Source organism: Citrus clementina, unplaced genomic scaffold (assembly GCF_000493195.1).
Source record: "Citrus clementina cultivar Clemenules unplaced genomic scaffold, Citrus_clementina_v1.0 scaffold_7, whole genome shotgun sequence".
Taxonomy (NCBI): domain Eukaryota; kingdom Viridiplantae; phylum Streptophyta; class Magnoliopsida; order Sapindales; family Rutaceae; genus Citrus; species Citrus x clementina.
The window spans coordinates 18,238,218-18,254,633 of NW_006262075.1; the positions used below are offsets into that span (position 1 = coordinate 18,238,218).

The window sequence follows — 16,416 nt, forward strand, 5'->3', positions numbered from 1 at the left end:
TGACCTACATTTATTAATAAAGAAAAATGATACAGAGCCCTAACGGTGTGATAATGACAACAAAAACAACGTTAAACTCGGCCGGGTTTATAGTGTTACAGTAGGTCGGGCGGGTTTATAGTGTTTAATTAAAAAAATTTAATATAACTCTAGCTGAGCGTATAACATTGTTTTTGTCGCCATTATTGTAGATCCTTTGATTCAAGCATCAATGCTCATCAACAATAAGCTAAGCACTGATATTTGAATAGAAAAATCGGACACAATGGTGACAAAAACAACTGTAAAATCATGTGGAATTATAATGTTGATTAAATTAACAGTGTAACCCCGCAAAGGTCTAACATTATTTTTGTCGTCATTGTGTGGTCTTATCTTTAGGCTATTTATCATTTTCCTAATATAATGTAACAAGTTTATAAAATGGGACTACCTTTTCATGACTGCCCCTTCATATGTGTAACTTGGCTCGAGTGACCAGGAACGAAAATCTGAGAATGGGATGAATTTTGAACTGAAAACATCCTTAGTGGCACCGGCAGTCCACGTCAGTTGGTCCCACCATTCTTCTTCTCCTATCAAAACAGTATTTCTTTTCCCACTCTGAGAGTTCAAAGGGAGTTTTTTGAGTTTTGGGCACTTAGATACATATACACTTTCGAGAGAAGAAAAGGCCATGGCGCTGCCGCATACACTTTTCAGCTCTGGAAGACCATTCATATTCAATTGCTTAAGATGAGTGAATCCAATTATTCGCTGCCCAGCTTGTTGATTAGCAATTATTTCTTCTAGCAAGGGACAGTTAGTTGCAAATAAGAATCGAAGGAGCGGAACATTGACGAGGCATGTCAAATATTGTAGGGAACAATTGCTGATAAATAGATCTTGAAGGTTCCGGAAATCGGCATCCTGCAGCATTTTTGTGATAGATGATGTTGAAGATGGGTTCTCGATGATCAGTCTTCTGATGCAACTCTGTAACTTAGAGGATGATTGGAATTTCTCAACAGAATCAAGAGTTGATAAGACGACACTTGCATCTTGAATGTGTTTCAAGCTCTCCAACTCCTCCAGTAACGAGACATTAACACCTAAGCCGGATGACTTGTCTTCGTGCGATTCATATTGAGTTGGTACCCTGCTGAAAACTTGTAAAGCTGAAAGCTCTGATAACAGTCCTTTCGGAATTGCCTTCAGTTTCTCAGTACCATCCAATAGTAGAATTATCAGTTGACAGCATCCCTTAATCTCAATTGGCAACTGTGATATATCTGTATCTGACAGATTAAGATACCGCAGGTTAATCAATTCACCCTTCTGCATAAGCAACTTTGTCAAGTCCCCATTCCGCGGCCACTCAAGAACTCTCAAGGCAGGCATCGATTGAAAGAACCATTCTGGGAGTTCCTGATGAAACAAAAACAAACTTTATGCTCTTAATCTTGCATTTCCAAATAAACACATATTTTAGGTAATTTCGAAATTTACCATGATCTCCCATGGATCCGAACTTGGAAGCTTGTTATGGAGCTTTAACAGAGTTGCTACAACTTTGATCCAGCTTCTGAATTCCCGCTTCCTTTCCTTGAGCTCAAGATTCAGCTTTCCTCAACAAGTTACTGTACACACACGGGAGACAAGAGGGAGAAAGAGAGAGAGAGGTGCACTGCACTCATGCCACAGATTTCTTGAACAGTAAACTTTCAATGGGCTGAAGTTACTTAAATACAGTGGTTGAGCGTAGGGACCCCTCATGTGTTAGTACAAAATTGTCCATCCCATTATGAGCTAAAATAACACAATTAAGGATTATACTTGTCCATAATATACTACTGTATAGGGTATGTCAAAATCAGACTCATTAACACAATATTTGATCACTTAATAAATGAGTCTGTCAAAATTGCTCCATAATATTTGACAATAGTCACGTATTAATTCGGTAAAATATAGAAAACAATAGAATGATTTATGCCAGTCCACATAATGTGAGAAATAAATCTAACAATCTCCCACTTGGACGGCAGAAATCACTCTAAGGATAAATTTAAAATAAAATAAGATTTTGAAAACAACTGAATTAATCAATATGTGACTATAACAAATGGTCAAATGCGAGCAATCACCCAAAACATAAATAAGTCCAAAATGTGTTATAAGTATCAAGTCATATGTGCACCGACAAGATGCTCCACATAATAAGACACTTATAAACACGTGACCATGTAGTAGTATACAAGTATAATTATGGAAATAACATGATAATGTGATCAACATGCTCATTTTCACAAAGTCCACATGTCTAGCAAAATGAGACGAAAACAATATGTCTCCTAGACTGTCGCTTCTTTATAACCATAATAAGACTCTAGCAAAATATCTCGAGAAGTGAGCTGCCATTTTAATCATAATGAGACTAAATCAAAATGTCTCGAGAAAGCACACTGAAGCTAAGTCATAATGCTTCAGTCTTTAATGTCCATATTGAGACTGAACAAAATGTCTCGGACCATAATATCCTCATTCTATACATAATGCCATACGCAACCAAATGTGTACACAATATATGGCATATCAATATCACATAAAAACATGCATGCATAATAACAAAACGAGTAATACATAATCTCATTTAAGTTGCAACTCATAATACAAACCAGAACTCCCACTGACTTAGCATATATAAGTGGATTCAAATAATCACATATGCGTCACATGCTCCCTAAATACTTTTGGAGCTAAAGCTTTAGTAAGTGGATTGGCTAACATGAGTTCTGTAGGGATATACTCTACTGATACATAAGATAGAGCAATTTTCTCTCTCACAAATAAGTATTTAATATTAATGTGCTTGGAACGTGAGGAACTCCCTACGTTGTGAAAAAAAGAAACAGCTGCAGAATTATCACAGTATATTTTTAATGGCCTCGGTATGGCCAATATACAATCTAGCCCTGTGATAAAATTCTGCATCCATAAAGCTTGGCGTGTAGCCTCAAAACATGCTACATATTCTGCTTCCATTGTTAAAGAAGCTATGAGTGTCTGCTTGGCACTTTTCCATGAAATAGCTCCTCCTGTCATAATAAAAATGTAACCAGATGTGGATTTCTTGTCTTCCAAGTACCTTGCGAAATCAACATCAGAATATCCAACTATATCCAAATAGTCAGATTGCTGATATGTCAATACAAAATCTTTAGTGGCTTGCAAATATCTGAGTAATTTCTTTGCAGCCTTCTAGTGTTCATGTCCAGGAATTCTCAAGTGTCTTCCAAGTACTCCTACTGGAAAAGCAATATCAGGGCAAGTACAGACTTGAGCATACATCAAGCTACCCACAACTAATGCATACGGGACTATTTGCATGCTAGCATTGTCTACATCATTATCGGGACATTGAGACTTGGAAATTTTGTCACCTTTTGAAATTGGAGCTTTCCCAGGAGCACAAGACTGTAAATTGAACCTTTTCAAAATACGATCAATGTAAGTCTTTTGAGACAATCCTAGAATTCCTCTAGATCTGTCACGAAGAATCTCTATCCCTAATACATAATGAGCTTCACGAAGATCCTTCATATCAAAGCTATATGACAACATTTATTTTGTCTCAAGTAAAAAATTAGTGTCATTAGCAGCGAGCAAGATATCATCCACATAAAGCACCAAAATGATATACTTGCTCCCATTCACTCTCAAGTATATACACTGATCAACAACATTCTCCTAGAACCCATAAGAGGTGACAATATCGTGAAATTTCAAATACCACTGTCTGAATGCTTGTTTAAGTCCATAAATGGACTTTTTAAGCTTACACACCATGTTTTCTTTACCAGTCTCAACAAAACCATCAGGTTGCACCATTTACACATCTTCAAACAAGCTCCCATTGATAAAAATTGTCTTCACATCCATCTGATGCAATTCTAAATTAAAATTAGCTACCAATGCCATGATAATACGAAAAGAATCTTTGGTAGAAACAGGAGAGTAAGTTTCAGTGTAATCAATGCCTTCTCTTTGACTGAAACCCTTAGCCATAAGCCTGGCCTTGTACCTCTCTACCTGACCTCTGGCATCTCTCTTGGTTTTGAAAACCCATTTGCAACCAATTGGCCTGCATCCATCTGGCAACTCAACTAAATCCCAAACCTCATTATGATACATAGATGCCATCTCATCATGCATCGCATGTATCCAAGATGATGATTCTGAACAACTGATGGCCTCTTGAAAGGTAATAAGATCAGATGATGAGTCAACATCAAAATCATGTTCCTGCAAGTAAACAACATAATCATCAGGAATTGCAAGTCTCCTGATCCTCTCTGATCTCCTCAATTGCACATCAGTAACATCATCCTCTACAATCATAGGCTCCATATCATGATGAAGTTCAGGATCAACAGAAGAAACATCAATATGTGTTAATCCCATTACAGAAGTCGGAAAAGATGGAATAGCCAAGACCACACGTTCTTCTCTTAATGTAAGACTGTGAGGCTCAGAACTCTGACCCTTGTGATCATCCTCAAAATAAATGGCACGATCAAACTCAATGATTCTAGTAGTGTGTAAAGGACAATAAAATCTATAAACCCCTTGAGCCTATACAATGGCCAATAAAATGACCACTAATGGTTTTCAGATCAAGTTTTCTTGATTGTGGATTATAGGGCCTCACTTCTGCTCTGCATCCCCAGATATGGAAATGACGAAGACTCGGTCTCTTCCCTGACCACAACTCATAAGGAGTTTTGGGCACCGACTTACTAGGTACCTGATTCAAAATGTAAGCTGCAATTCTTAAGGCTTTACCCCAGAGAAAATCTAGTAAGGTGGAGTTACTCAGCATACACCGCACCATGTCAAGAAGGGTACGATTTCTCTTTTCTGCAATTCCATTCTGTTCAGGAGTCCCGGGCATTGTATACTGGGCTTCTATTCCACGTTCCTGGAGAAATCGAGCAAAAGGTCCAGGATTACGCCCAGTTTCATCATATCGCCCATAGTACTCACCACCTCTGTATGATCTTACTGCCTTAATTTTCTTACCCTTTTGGAGCTCAACATTAGCCTTAAAAGCTTGAAACACATATAAGGATTTCGACTTTTCAGTAAGAAGTTCAACATGACCATAACGAGAAAAGTCATTGATGAACGTGATGAAGTACTTATAACCTCCAATAGCAATAAGAGTAAATAGCCCACAGATGTCTGTATGTACCAACTCTAGCACCTGTTGACTCCTCCGAGTTCTTTCTTTTCTGGTTTTGGCAGTAAGTTTGCCTTTGAAACAATCAACACAAGTGCCAAAATCAGAGAAATCTAAATTATGAAGAATGTCATCTTTAATGAGCCTCTCCATCCTCTGTTTAGAAATGTGACCTAACCATTTATGCCACAACATAGAGGAATTTTCATCAACCCTAGCACGATTAGAGCTAACAACATGCACAACATGAGCATTGGATGATGATTCAACACCACGAGAAAATAAATCAATCATATATAAGCCATCATATAGAGTGCCAGAACCAACTAACTCTGAATTATGGAATAAGTAAACTTTTCTATCACCAAAATGAAAAGTATAGCCACATCTATCCAAAATAGATACAGATATCAAGTTTCTCTAAATAGAAGGAATATAAGCCATATCTAACAGATCCAAAAAATAGCCTGTGGCTAGATGTAGTCTGACAACTCCTATGCTTTCAACTTTGGCTGTCACGCTATTGCCTATGTGAACTATCAACTCCCCTTTATTGAGGTCCCTCCTGCTTCTGAATTCCTATAAGGAATTCGTTATATTAATGGTTGCACCAGTATCCAACCACCAAGTATCAAAAGGAACATCAACTACATTAGATTCAAAACCTACAAAAGCTACAGGAATACCTTTCTTTTCCAACCATGCTTTGAATCCCTTACATTCAGCTCTCTTGTGCCCAGGTTTCTTACAAAAGTGGCACTTTCCCTTAAAGCTCTAAGAAGTGGAACCAGAAGTGGTAGAAGAATTACCATGTGAAGTTTTCTTTCCAAACTTTTTCTTCTTGAAAAACTTATTGCTGCCCTTTGAAGAGCTTTTCTTCATACTCCCACTCTCTTGAGTAGTTGCCATTATGACAGTGTGAGATTTCCCCTTCTTTAATGATTCCTCTTCTTAAACCACATAAGCAGTCAACTCAGTGATATTCCAAGTGTCTCTCTGAATATTGTATTGGCTTCTTAAATTGCCAAATTGTGGTGGAAGGGATTCAAGGATTTGGAAGACCAGGTAGTCATTAGGCAAATTGACATCCATGTCCTTTAGCTTCTTATGGTAACTGGTCATCTTAAAGATTTGCTTTCTCACCCAATAAACACCATCATACTGAGTATTAGCAAGTAGCCTCAGATAGTTACCCTTTTCTGCCTTATCTACCTTTTTAAAAGTTCTTCTAACAGCTGCCAAGTAATCTTTGGCCTTATCACATGCAGGGATGTTATCTCGAGTTGTTCTATCAATGGTGTATTTTATTGTATCCAAACAGTGTCTATTGGATTCATCCCAAGCTGCCTACTCTACTTTTTCAGCAGCAGTGCTCTTCTGTGGGCTTGGCTGGTTCATCAACTCTTAATGCTAAGTCTCTATTCAATGTAGACAGATAAAACAAAATGGACTCACGTCAGTCCTCAAAATTTGTCCTAGTTAAATTTTTTAGGGAGGCTACTTGGAGAAAGGAGAGAATATTTAGAGCTAAGGAAGCAATAACAAAAGAATTATCAAGCATGAAAAAATAAAATCATGCTATAATCAATTACTCCTCATTCTAAGTTTCTCCAATAGCAACACAATATGTTAGGCATCCTTTAGCAATATAGGAGTGCACTAACCTAAAGATAAAGCAGGCAAGTTGAATATAACACCAACATTGACCTATTACCGACAGGGTAATGAAGCCACTCAGTAGAAAATACTCAACAAATCTCTTTATCTACCCAAGTATCCCACCAAGTAGTGATTTGCCGATAGGGCAGTATCATCACCCGTATGGATCTTGGTAATAACAATAATAATCCATCGCATAATCCATAAATAATAATGACAAATGGGCATCCAATTGCAAAACACCAAATACTTTATCATGATTGGTCGTACAATAAGCAAATACACAATCACTCTAAATTGTAGTTTTGCATCATATATTTATTTCATATATTAATAAGATTGAGGCTAACTAAACTTTGTCAAACGCAATTAAAGTTTCTACCAAGATATTAAATCAAATAAAATATCTACATGCCTCAATAAAATATATGAATGTTATGCCCACAATATTCAATAATGATGGATTATTTTAAATTCAAAATTCTGAAAAATCGCCAAAATTGTAAGGATTTTGGACTAAAATAATGAATTTTCATAATTATGATTACTGTTTTAAATATTAAAACTATTGGCCCAAACTGTAAATAAAATAAAATGTTGGGCCATAATATAATTTATCATAATTAAAGGGACCAAAATGATGTTTCAGCATGTTGACCTTCAGTCAAGGACCATTACGAAAATTTTGCAAATATTTTGGACCATAATGACATTTCGTAAAGTTTAGTTATCCAAACGAAATTATCCCACAATGTCATCTTCAACCTCTGGATGTCTCAACAGTGTAGCTACAGTAACCTCATTCATACCATCCCAATTTTGGCCACCAAAAAATTATGAAAAAATTATATCTTTACTCTAAAATCATCACTCATTCATTATTTAACAACCATTTGATCAAATATGCCCAAATTCGAAAAATCCGAAAAATCCGAAATTAAAGAAAAAATTCTATGAGTGAGATTTCATCAACAAATCGACTATGGTTTACAAGGAAATGCATAACCATGGGCTCTGATACCAATTGATGAAACAAAAACAAACTTTATGCCCTTAATCTTGCATTTCCAAATAAACACATATTTTAGGTAATTTCAAAATTTACCATGATCTCCCATGGATCCGAACTTGGAAGCTTGTTATGGAGCTTTAACAGAGTTGCTACAACTTTGATCCAGCTTCTGAATTCCCACTTCCTTTCCTTGAGCTCAAGATTCAGCTTTCCTCAACAAGTTACTGTACACACACGGGAGACAAGAGGGAGAAAGAGAGAGAGAGGTGCACAGCACTCATGCCACACATTTCTTGAACAGTAAACTTCCAATGGGCTGAAGTTATTTAAATACAGTGGTTGAGCGCAGGGACCCCTCATGTGTTAGTACAAAATTGCCCATCCCATTATAAGCTAAAATAACACAATTAAGGATTATACTTGTCCATAATATACTACTGTATAGGGTATGTCAAAATCAGACTCATTAACACAATATTTGATCACTTAATAAATGAGTCTGTCAAAATTGCTCCATAATATTTGACAATAGTCACGTATTAATTCGGTAAAATATAAAAAACAATAGAATAATTTATGCCATTCCACATAATGTGAGAAATAAATCTAACAGTTCCTTCATACTAGCATACCTTACGAGCAGAGTTAAGAGATGGGGACAAGAGGGCGGCGCTGGGGTGGGGGATTTTAAAAAAATCTCCATATTGAGAATGGTCTCGGTGCGAGGGATGTAACTAAAAAACTCCACAACGATACTCGTACAGCCTCATTCTAGGTAATACTTTGTCGTTCTATAATCAACTCATCATTTTTAGGCTTTGAAGCCAAAATCTTGTTGCCCTCATCTTGGGAAGCTATCCACAAAGCCAAATCCCGAAGCAGATCATGCATCTTAACATAATTTCCAAAGGAAGTTTGAACCTCTTCCAATAGACAAACACCTATCAGACTATCAATTATACATTTGCCTTGCATTCGAGCAACAACAATATTATGAGAACCACGAAAAAGTCCCTCTCCAATCCAAAGATCAACAAGTTCATCTTTCCTAATAAGTTGGTTCTTTAGGAATAGTGAACAAAATGAAAAACAAGTTTTATGGGTTTCAGTGCTCAGGTGATCGTAGCTGAACTTCAAACGAGGAAGGATAAGGTCCCCCATACCTGGAAATTTAGCCGGATAATTTCTCAATTCTACAACTGCATTTTTCTACGCATCACGGTTTCTTGTATTCGCCATGGCTCTTCCAATAGTGATATGAGCAAGCGGCAACCCTCTACACAGGTCAGCCACAGTTTCAGCAAGTTCTAGAATATCAGGATGGAAGTTGAGTACATCGTCCTTTACCATGAGTCGGAACAAATTCCTTGCACATCTCGACGCAAATAATCAACTTTAAATTTGATTTGATCACCCATGGTGTTGCACGCGTCCTCCATTATAGTCGTAAATACTATTTTCGATCCATTTTGATCAGGAACACCAGCTTCATCTAAATTTATTGGTCCTCGTAGGTCATCCAGTAACAAAGCAAACCTTCTCTGGCTTAACCTCTGGAAAATTTCTTCTGCCCTACCTTGCTGATTTTTGTTATCCACACTTCATTCGGTATCGCTAGTCTGTATCTCATAACCTGCTAAATTGTCTCTATATTGATTGCTCCTGCGGACGCCTTAACCAAAATCACTAAATAAAAGTTATGCCTTGTATCGCTAAACTTGCTGTTGAAGTTTACTAAGAGAGTGGTCTTCCCCACCCCGCTTACTCCATACAAGCAGATGATTCTCATCGGAAAATCGTCTTCGAAGCATTCCCAAACTTCATCCAGTATAGATTCCATGCCTACAACGTTCTTCATGTCTTGCCTCTCCACCACTGGCTGCGGTGGCGGCGGATCAGCAACATCTTTTTTGAACCCCTTCCCCTCATCTATTAATCCCTGCAAATCCTCGGTCACCTTAACTACGTCTAAACTAAAGTAGTATACAAAGAAACAATTCACGGAACAATATCCAAAACATTGCTTTGCTTTCTCTTCCTCAGCTCTTTGCAAAAGGAAATCCACTTTTCCATTTTCGTTAGTATATTCTAGTACTCTAGCCAACCAGTATAACACTGTCGGTCTAGGTAGATCACGATCTTGTTTTGCATGCTCGACCCTTCCATTGACTTCATCATAGACGACTTGGAGTTCACCTTTTTTCACACTCAAAGTATCTACTTTGTCTTTGAGATCACGGCTGTTACTGTAAAGATAGAAAGAGCAAAGGAAGCAATCTTTGACAACATTCCAGATGTCGCCGACCGAAGCCATGATTTTGGAAGGTTATGAAGACAGAAATGTTTGTAATGGCGTGAAATCAAAATCTTGTTTATTCGATTAGGAACAAAAAAGGTTGAGAAATGGCCAAGGGTAATTTGGGTACTAAGGTGGAAGAGAACGAATAAGGTTGCTTGTATATTTACCAATAAACTCTCACCATGATCCGAGCACAATTTAGTTTAAAAAAATCTTTTGACACGTAAATATTTTTATTTATTTATAAATCACATAAATACATTAATTGTACTCTTCTTAATTAGCTTTAAAAGCTCTTTGGCCATGTCTAGTGTATGGTTATCAAATGACTTAATAGCTCTTGTATTTTTATATTTTATTTATTTACTGCCAAAAATAGTTTTTTTTTTATCTTGTACTATAGAAGTGATAAAACCACGTGTTATTGAATAAATTTATTTTCTATAACTTGATGTGGCATATATATATATATATATTAGATAAATCATGCAGATTGTGGAGTGTTTTTTTTTCAACCAACACACTTATGGTATACCAATTTGTACGATAATTTATAGTTCCTATCCTGATCCCCTCTCTCATTCCTCCTTTTACTTTTATTGCTCATTTGTCTGAGCATGTATGTTTTCTCTAATAATTGAAGCTAAATTAGTCTTCCATCATTGATGATAACGATAATATATATATTCACAAAAAGACAAAAGAAGTTGTATGGTACCATAGTTGTAACATAACTGGACCCTATATGGATTATATATATATATATATATAGGGTGAATCAAATCCTTTCTTTTTGTAACTAATCATAGTTAAAAATGTAAATGTAAACGAAACAAAGGTTCTTATCATTAATATAGAAAGAAATTATTTCTAAATGATTATAATTTTTTTATTTGTTAATTGCAAGCAGACAAGAAATGTGAGAAATAAAATGAACAATTCAACCTCATTTTCTTTATTTGTTATGTCATAATTAGGTGTAATATTGATACGTTTTTTCCTTCCGAAGTTGTCGATTGTGGTAGCTTGTTCGAAACTACATTGCAATGATCCCTTTCTCATCTCCATGAAACTATACTTTCTTATATAAAAAAGTCTATAATCCTGTACTTATTAATTAAATAGCTAGCTGGAATTTCATGTTAGATTTATTTCTCACATTATGTGGACTAACATAAATCATTCTAATTATTTTCTATATTTTACCGAATTAATATGTGACTAATGTCAAATATTATGGAGCAATTTTGACAGACTCATTTATTAAGTGATCAAATATTCTGTCAATGAGTCTGATTTTGACATACCCTATACAGTAGTATATTATGGACAAGTATAATCCTTAATTGTGTTATTTTAGCTCATAATGGGATGGGTAGTTTTGTACTAACACATGAGGGATCCCTGCGCTCAACCACTGTATTTAAGTAACTTCAGCCCATTTGAAGTTCACTGTTCAATGATATGTGGCATGAGTGCAGTGCACCTTTCTCTCTCTCCCTCGTGTCTCCCGTGTGGGCACATTAAATCGTTGAGAAAAGCTGAACCTTGAGCTGAAGGAAAGGAAGCGGGAATTCAGAAGCTGGATCAAAGTTGTAGCAGAGTTCTAAGTCAAAGTTGTAGCAACTCTGTTAAAGCTCCATAACAAGCTTCCAAGTTCGGATCCATGGGAGATCATGGTAAATTTCGAAATTACCTAAAATATGTGTTTATTTGGAAATGCAAGATTAAGGGCATAAAGTTTGTATTTATTTCAGCAATTGGTATCAGAGCCCATGGTTATGCATTTCCTTGTAAACCATAGTCGATTTGTTGGTAAAATCTCACTCATGGAATTTTTTCTTTCATTTCGAATTTTTCGGATTTTTCGAATTTGGGCATATTTGATCAAATGGTTGTTAAATAATGCATGAGTGATGATTTTGGAGTAAAGATATAATTTTTCCGTGATTTGTGGTGGCCAAAATTGGGATGGTATGAATGAGGTTACTGTAGTTTACTGTAGCTACACTGTTGAAACATCTCGAGGTTGAAGATGACATTGTGCGACAATTTCATTTGGATCCCTAAACTTTACGAAATGTCATTATGGCCCAACATATTTGCAAAATTTTCGTAATGGTCCTTGACCGAAGGTCAACATGGTAAAACATTATTTTGGTCCCTTTAATTGTGGTAAATTATATTATGGCCCCATATTTTATTTTATTTACAGTTTGGGCCAATAGTTTTAATATTTAAAACAGTAAGCATAATTACGAAAATTCTTTATTTTAGTCCAAAATCAATTTTGGCGATTTTTCAGAATTTTGAATTTAAAATAATCCATCATTGTTCGATATTATGGGCATAACATTCATACATTTTATTGAGGCATGTAGATATTTTATTTGATTTAATATCTTGGTAGAAACTTTAATTGCATTTGACAAAGTTTATTTAGCCTCAATTTTGTTAATGTATGAAATATATATATGATGCAAAACTAAAATTTAGAGTGATTGTGTATCTGCTTATTGTAGGGCCAATCATGATAAATTATTTGGTGTTTTGCACAATTGGATGCCCATTTGTCATTATTATTTATGGATTATGCGATGGATTGTTATTGTTATTACCAAGATCCATACGGGTGATGATACTGCCCTATCGGTAAATCACTACTTGGTGGGATACTTGGGTAGATAAAGAGATTTGTTGAGTATTTTCTACTGAGTGGCTTCATTACCCTGTCGGTAATAGGTCAATGTTGGTGTTATATTCAACTTGCCTGCTTTATCTTTAGGTTAGTGCACTCCTATATTGCTAAAGGATGCCTAACATATTGTGTTGCTATTGGAGAAACTTAGAATGAGGAGTAATTGATTATAGCATGATTTTATTTTTGCATGCTTGATAATTCTTTTGTTATTGCTTCCTCAGCTCTAGATATTCTCTCCTTTCTCCAAGTAGCCTCCCTAAAAAATTTAACTAGGACAAATTTTGAGGACTGACGTGAGTCCATTTTGTTTTATCTGTCTACATTGAATAGAGACTTAGCATTAAGAGTTGATGAACCAGCCAAGCTCACAGAAGAGCACTGCTGCTGAAAAAGTAGAGTGGGCAGCTTGGGATGAATCCAATAGACACTGTTTGGATATAATAAAACACACCATTGATAGAACAACTCGAGATAACATCCCTGCATGTGATAAGGCCAAAGATTACTTGGCAGCTGTTGGAAGAACTTTTAAAAAGGTAGATAAGGCAGAAAAGGGTAACTATCTGAGGCTGCTTGCTAATACTCAGTATGATGGTGTTTATTGGGTGAGAGAGCAAATCTTTAAGATGACCAGTTACCATAAGAAGCTAAAGGACATGGATGTCAATTTGCCTAATGACTACCTGGTCTTCCAAATCCTTGAATCCCTTCCACCACAATTTGGCAATTTAAGAAGCCAATACAATATTCAGAGAGACACTTGGAATATCACTGAGCTGACTGCTTATGTGGTTTAAGAAGAGGAATCATTAAAGAAGGGGAAATCTCACACTGTCATAATGGCAACTACTCAAGAGAGTGGGAGTATGAAGAAAGGCTCTTCAAAGGGCAGCAATAAGTTTTTCAAGAAGAAAAAGTTTGGAAAGAAAACTTCACGTGGTAATTCTTCTACCACTTCTGGTTCCACTTCTTAGAGCTTTAAGGGAAAGTGCCACTTTTGTAAGAAACCTGGGCACAAGAGAGCTGAATGTAGGGGATTCAAAGCATGGTTGGAAAATAAAGGTATTCCTGTAGCTTTTGTAGGTTTTGAATCTAATGTAGTTGATGTTCCTTTTGATACTTGGTGGTTGGATACTGGTGTAACCATTAATATAACGAATTCCTTATAGGAATTCAGAAGCAGGAGGGACCTCAATAAAAGGGAGTTGATAGTTCACATAGGCAATAGCGTGACAGCCAAAGTTGAAAGCATAGGAGTTGTCAGACTACATCTAGCCACAGGCTATTTTTTGGATCTGTTAGATATGGCTTATATTCCTTCTATTTAGAGAAACTTGATATCTGTATCTATTTTGGATAGATGTGGTTATACTTTTCATTTTGGTAATAGAAAAGTTTACTTATTCCATAATTCAGAGTTAGTTGGTTCTGGCACTCTATATGATGGCTTATATATGATTGATTTATTTTCTCGTGGTGTTGAATCATCATCCAATGCTCATGTTGTGCATGTTGTTAGCTCTAATCGTGCTAGGGTTGATGAAAATTCCTCTATGTTGTGGCATAAACGATTAGTTCACATTTTTAAACAGAGGATGGAGAGGCTCATTAAAGATGACATTCTTCATAATTTAGATTTCTCTAATTTTGGTACTTGTGTTGATTGTATCAAAGGCAAACTTACTGCCAAAACTAGAAAAGAGAGAACTCGGAGGAGTCAACAGGTGCTGGAGTTTGTACATACAGACATCTGTGGGCCATTTACTCATATTGCTATTGGAGGTTATAAGTACTTCATCACGTTCATCGATGACTTTTCTCGTTATGGTCATGTTGAACTTCTTACTGAAAAGTCGGAATCCTTATCTGTGTTTAAGCCTTTAAGGCTAATGTTGAGCTCCAAAAGAGTAAGAAAATTAAAGCAGTAAAATCAGACAGAGGTGGTGAGTACTATGGGCGATATAATGAAACTGGGCGTAATCTTGGACCTTTTGCTAAATTTCTTTAGGAATATGGAATAGAAGCCCAGTATACAATGCCCGGGACTCCTGAACAGAATAGAATTGCAGAAAGGAGAAATCGTACCCTTCTTGACATGGTGCGGTGTATACTGAGTAACTCCACCTTACCAGATTTTCTGTGGGGTGAAGCCTTAAGAATTGCAGCTTACATTTTGAATCAGGTACCTAGTAAGTCGATGCCCAAAACTCTTTATGAGTTGTGGTCAGGGAAGAGACCGAGTCTTCGTCATTTCCATGTCTGGGGATGCAGAGCAAAAGTGAGGCCCTATAATCCACAATCAAGGAAACTTGATCCGAAAACCATTAGTGGTTTTTTTATTGGCTATTGTATAGGCTCAAGGGGTTCTAGATTTTATTATCCTTCCCACACTACTGGAATCATTGAGTCTGATCGTGCCATTTATTTTGATGATGATCACAATGGTGGGAGTTCTGAGCCTCGCCGTCTTACATTAAGAGAAGAACGTGTGGTCTTGCCTATTTTATCTTTTCCGACTTCTGCAATGGGATTATCACATATTGATGTTTCTTCTGTTGATCCTGAACTTCATCATGATATGGAGCCTACGACTGTAGAGGATGATGTTACTGATGTGCAATTGAGGAGATCAGAGAGGATCAGGAGACCTGCAATTCCTGATGATTATGTTGTTTACTTGCAGGAACATGATTTTGATGTTGACTCATCATCTGATCTTATTACCTTTCAAGAGGCCATCAGTTGTTCAGAATCATCATCTTGGATACATGCGATGCATAATGAGATGGCATCTATGTATCATAATGGGGTTTGAGATTTAGTTGAGTTGCCAGATGGATGCAGGCCAATTGGTTGCAAATGGGTTTTCAAAACCAAGAGAGATGCCAGAGGTCAGGTAAAGAGGTACAAGGCCAGGCTTGTAGCTAAGGGTTTCAGTCAAAGATAAGGCATTGATTACACTGAAACTTACTCTCTTGTTTCTATCAAAGATTCTTTTCATATCATCATGGCATTGGTAGCTCATTTCAATTTAGAATTGCATCAGATGGATGTGAAGACAGCTTTTCTCAAAGGGAGCTTGTCTGAAGATGTGTACACGTTGCAACCTGATGGTTTTGTTGAGACTGATAGAGAAAACATGGTGTGTAAGCTTAAAATGTCCATTTATGGACTTAAACAGGCATCCAAACAGTGGTATTTGAAATTTCATGATATTGTCACCTCTTATGGGTTCCAGGAGAATGTTGTTGATCAATGTATATACTTGAGAGTTAGTGGGAGCAAGTATATCATTTTGGTGCTTTATGTTGATGATATCTTGCTCACTGCTAATGACACTAATTTTTTTACTTGAGACAAAACAAATGTTGTCATACAACTTTGATATAAAGGATCTTGGTGAAGCCCATTATGTATTAGGGATAGAGATTCTTCGTGACAGATCTAGAGGAGTTCTAGGATTGTCTCAAAAGACTTACATTGATCGTATTTTGAAAAGGTTCAATTTGCAATCTTGTGCTCTT

General features: G+C 36.5%; 1 pseudogene; it reads right to left on the bottom strand.

Moving 5' to 3' along the window:
- Positions 1-429: 429 nt before the first annotated feature.
- Positions 430-10,206, bottom strand: LOC18036522 (annotated as a pseudogene).
- Between the last annotated feature and the right edge of the window lie 6,210 nt (positions 10,207-16,416).